Genomic DNA, 4,833 nt, shown 5'->3' with positions numbered 1-4,833 from the left:
ATTGGGCCTCATAGTTTAGTTAATGTCTAAAGTTAAAGCTTTAAACATTCATGTTTAACCAAAATAATCCAAAATATCTTTCTATGTTGATGTTTAAAGTGCAGAATTCTGCAGGTTTGATATATTTCTCAGTGACATCATAGATGACACACTAACTGAGATTATACAACAGCTATGAGGCCAGCTGTGAATGATTAATGAAAGAGAAAATATCCTGCTGAGTAATGTAAGAGCCCAGAGACTTAGATAATGCTGAGTCACTGGTTGCTATGGTGATTTCTTTTTCTGGGGGAGTCCAAAGCAGCCGCCTTTTCAGCAAGCAGGCGGACAGAAACAAAGACGGCTTGAAGCGTCGAACAGTCTCTGCTCTTTAACAGGTTTTCTTTGAGGGTCATCTTGGATTTAGCTCCATCCATCTTCCCATCAGCTCTGAGCAGAAGCGTTTTATCCCTGCTGAACCCCCCCCTCCCCACAGCATGATGCTGAATGACATTGTCCGTGTGTTTACTGTGCTTCCTACAAGATTTCTATCAAACTGCATGCTGATTTTTTTAAGTTTTCTTTCAACAACGGTTGTTTTCGTTTCTTTTTTTTTTGCAGCTGATTCTCCTTTTCAATTAGTAACCAATCAACTCTGCTGGTTTTGACACTTTTTGGGATTTCCAATTAACCATTGCTAATTTTCATACAAGCTTGTATACGTTCTCTACCTTCCCGTAAAATACAGAACAATCTTTTATTTTCAGATATTTTTCCCATATTTTCATGAATGTCCCATAGACGTAGTCTGTCACACGCAAAAACAACAAATCTGATACAAATTAACAAAATAAAATGCAGAAAATACTAAGGCCAGCTAAAACATCATAGCGGGATCCAAGCAGAACCTGATCAGCTCCTCCTGTGCTGCTGTCACCGTTGCCTAGCGACATACAGCAACCATCTCCTGAGACAGAATGAACTGAAATAATATGATTACTGTGGTTCTGCTAGGATGTTGATTATCATTTTGTTATGATTTAATTCTAAGATCTGACCCACATGCAGGAAAACAAACAGAGAGACCAAGGAAAGGTTTAACAGGTGTACTGAGAACTGGTAGAGATGGGTCCAGTGCTGCTCTGAACACTGGCGAACCGGGACTGAAAAATGAAGGGGAAGTTCCTGTGGTTAGTTCAGGCTCAGTGGGAAATTTGAGCTTCAATTTGCAAAAGGGAATAAAGGCAACAGGACTCACATTTCCAGTAAAAGGTGCCTTTCTCTGAATCCAGTCGGTGTGGTTTGTTACCCAGGTTGAGGTGTTTCCTTGAGGAACTGAGGAGCTGACTGCCATTTAGATTTCCAATGGTACTTGAACGGTTTCTTGTGGAGATGAATCCCCTGCTCAGAGTGTAACTCAAACAATCCGTTGGGGAAAAGTAGATCCGAACCTCCAGTTTGAATCCCCACCTTAGTTTGAAACATAGACGATCCTTCCAGGGGGAGAAGGTCCAAAACATCCAGTTTACAGGATGACTTCCTGCCGAGAGGCAAAGACAAAAACAACAATGTTAAGACTCAGGTTTACAAAAAAACTCAGTTTGACTCAGCAAAACTCAGCTTGGCTAGAGTACTCAAAATTGGAAAACACTCTGGCGTCAAGGTAGTGGCAGTCAGCAGCTTTAGAGTCCTCCTGTAATAAGGCAAACAACCGCAAGTGTGTGAGAAGGCCAACGAGAACCAGGCGCCACCTGGTGGTGGAGGGAAAACACACAAAAACACAACCTACACAAACTGGATTCCTAACACATTTATTTAATACACTGTAGTACTATATTAAATACCACCTTTATGATTAAATCATGCTAAAAGTCTAAGAGTAAAAAATGATTGATTAAAAATTTATGAATATTTTGAACAATCCACTAGCTTTAATGCGTTTTAAGCGTCTTTAGTGTTTTTTATGCTGTTGATATCTTGAGGACCCGTCATTTCATAATCAACGAGGAGTTACCATCAAAATAGAGCAGTTGCTGCAAGAAATGTTATATATAGTATATATTTTAAAAGTTATCTGTTGCATACTTCACACAAACGGACAACCTTTAGGTGCTATATTACTACTTCTGCTAACTCTCGTTCTCATTAAGTAGATAATTGTGCAATAACTTAACCATGTGCGAATAACAGCCTTTCATATTTTTCTTAGTTTTGTTTATTACTTTATGTGCTGCAATGTTTTACAATAATTTTAAGCTCCTTTGTCCATGGGCATAAATAATATGATAACTAATATTTTAAACTTTTAGATCGCTGTACACTGAGCTGTTAATGTTTTACCACTACAGCAAGCTAGCATTAGTTAGCGTAAGCTAACACTTATCATATACCGACTAGCTTGCATACCTTAGTTTGATTCTGCTCCACTTATCTTTATTTTGGCTTCAGCTATTATGGATTAGAGCTTTGATAAGAATCAAGACAATTTTCTTTTGTTTTGTTTTTTTTGCTGTTTTATTGGCAACAGTAATCAGTTTTTCTGGAAATTAGTATTTTTCCCTTGATATAACAACTTGCGCTTCGAAACAAATGATTTATGTTTTAGAATAAAATACAAAACAACTCCATTGACTTATTTGAAGTGTATAATATTTCATTTGTCATAAACGGGACAGATGGACCCAGTATTCAAGGTGAGACAATGAGAAAGTTCAAAATGTTTATTAACCCGAAACACATAAGGGAACAGAAGGGGGTTGCTGTGGATCTGTGGACCGCAGCGGCTGCAGTGGGGAGGCGCCCAATGACTGAAACTCTGGTTGAACAGTTCAGTCCATCCTCTCCGAGAAAGGCCAGGGAAAACAGATCAGACCGGATAGTTCTGGAATCCAGGAGTCCCAAGACTGGTCAGGGGTTTCGATCCACACAGGAAAAGACAGATCCAGGGATTCCAGGAATCCACAGAAAGTGAAGACAGGTTCATAACGCCATGCGTTGAGCAACGAGTTCAGACAGAAACAAACAGATGTAAACAGGCAGGCCCAGCAGTAGAGGGACAGAGACAAGGCATGGTACCAGGAAATCTGCAGAACTTTAAACTGTACTCCACAGAGGAGCCATGATTACGGGACTCTAAACTAGCTTCCAACCCCGCGAGCCAAAACAGGAACCGAGAGCGCTCAGCGGGAAAGAGCCCGGACACGACAAGACAAGCCCCTGGCCTGCGGGGCCGGGGACACGAGACTTCTAATATCTAAAACTAACGAAACAAAGAAACAACAAACAATGATCTGGCCCAGATGGCTCTGCTGAGTCGTATATAAAGCAGAACGAGCAGGTGGGTGAGATGAGTGATAATTAGAGACTGGGCAGAGTTAGGCAGGTGAGTGACATGAACAATTAAGGTCAGCTATCAGGGCAGATCATGGCACAATTATCTTATTATAAGACGAAGAATCCTTATTTCACTGGCAGGTCATTTTATTAATTAAGAGCAAATATACGTATTTTAAGGAATATACTGTTAGCAGAGTGGACCATAAGAACCATCTTCTCCTGAAGTCCTGCTTAGTTTTTGACCATGTTTGGGTTTTTTCTTCTCATATTTTGTTAAGTTATTATTGTTTAAAGATGCAGAACTTAAGTCTTAGTTTTATATTTGGATCAAATAACTTTTTGATTCATTTTTGTTCTTCTGAAAAAATCATCTAGGATCTTTAATCCTAACTTGGGATTATCCTTTTTCCTTCCATGACTGGATTTTGGGGGAAATCACAGCACGCAGCTTTGGGTTTTATTCTGCTAATGGTGGGGAACCCTTCAGAGACCCGCACCCCCACCCACTCTGACTCTCTCTCCGGACCCTCGCCATCTGCCGCAGCTGTCGCTCGCCCCAACCGCCACTCTAATTGACAATGAACCCAAAGGCGCGGCGATAATTACAGCCGGCCGCTTGGCAACTTCTCTGGGTTTCAATTCCTGCTTTTCAGGATTCATCAGGCCCCATCTGCCGGCTCCCAGGTCTGGCATCTGCCTCCCCCGTCTCCCTTGTTCTCCCCCCCCTTGGCTTGCTGGGGGTTTTGTGTTGGTGCTTATTAGTGAGCTGGCCTGTAACCCTCAGAGGTGAAGCAGCCTGGAGCAGAAAGACCCGCTCTGTTTGTTCAACCAGAGAAAGTTTCGAATGAAGAAAAGACTCCTTGTGGTTTTCTGTCTCCTCCTTCTTTTCTGCTGCTGCTTTCCTTCTATTCTTCCTCTTTTCATGTTTTCTCTCCCTCAAGAAGCAGGATCTGAACGGCTTTATTGGTGCAGCGTGTCGCCAACAAAGAGCTCTAAGAAATTTGTAAAAAAATCCATTTAAGCCGCACAAAACATCTGTCATTTCATTTAAATATCTGCTGTGGAGCTTTAAAGATTTCAGCCTGAAAGGCAGCAGAGGTGACAAACTTCTGAATCAGAAGCAAAACCATATTCAGGTTTCAGAGAGGAGAACAATCAACTGGATGCACAAAGAAAATCATTTTTCTCTTTTAATAATTGCTCCAAGTAAATTAAACATGCATAAATATATTAGTGATGTTGAGTTTAAAATCTAATAATTAAAAGATTTATAAACTTTATGATTTGTGGAGGTCCTTCATGCAGCAGCATAACAGATTTATTCAAATAAATCAAAGATTACACATAAAAACAGGATTGTGTTGACCAAGAATGAAAAGATCAAATATAAAAGAGTCAAAGCTTTGAGATTAGAATTAGAAATAATCAGAGTTTGGACCATTTCTGGTTCTTCTTTTTGTCTTTAGTCATTTTTATACTGTGATATGTTAGTTTTATTTTATTTAAAGGAAAAGTCCG

The sequence above is a fragment of the Cyprinodon variegatus genome, unplaced genomic scaffold (assembly GCF_000732505.1).
Source record: "Cyprinodon variegatus isolate N-32 unplaced genomic scaffold, C_variegatus-1.0 Scaffold257, whole genome shotgun sequence".
In the NCBI taxonomy this organism is placed as follows: domain Eukaryota; kingdom Metazoa; phylum Chordata; class Actinopteri; order Cyprinodontiformes; family Cyprinodontidae; genus Cyprinodon; species Cyprinodon variegatus.
Note: the sequence above shows the minus strand (reverse complement) of the source record.